Raw genomic sequence first — 609 nt, 5'->3', positions numbered from 1 at the left:
AGAAGCACACACACATACAACAGCATATACATCCCTAAAAAGATAAGGATGCTCCCTAACCTCAGGCTCCTCACCGAGAAAGGAGATAAGAGCTTAGAATCTTGGTATGCATCTGTAATTCAATTTTATCAAATGTACGGAGGACGATCTTGTTTAAGCATGGTGAGTCTTTTTCTTTTATATATTCTTCATTATCATTTGATATTATTGGAGCAATTATCTATTTCTTACATTGTGAGATTCAATCGTTGTTGTAATCAAATTTTATGTTCTGTTATGCTTGTTCATTCCTATCATCTATCTCAGATCTAGAATAAATTATCTCTGGCTAGGATTTGCCCCAAATCTTTTTATTTAATTAGTTTAACAAAAAGGCCTAATGCTTTTTAGTCAAACATATACTAGTAAGTATTTTAGTAAAGGATGTCATCTATTCCCAAAAAAAAAAAATCAATGTGTAAAAACATTTTTGTAAAAGATCAAGTATATATACAATACATCAGCATCACTCGGAAATAATGCAAAGATATATAAATTTGAGATAAAAAGCAAAGTATTAAAACCACCACAATCTTAGATTCAAACTAATTAAAAGTTGAATTGTGACAA

The sequence above is a fragment of the Nicotiana attenuata genome, chromosome 1 (genome assembly GCF_001879085.1).
Source record: "Nicotiana attenuata strain UT chromosome 1, NIATTr2, whole genome shotgun sequence".
NCBI classification, from domain to species: Eukaryota; Viridiplantae; Streptophyta; class Magnoliopsida; order Solanales; family Solanaceae; genus Nicotiana; species Nicotiana attenuata.
This window is presented reverse-complemented; position numbering follows the sequence as displayed.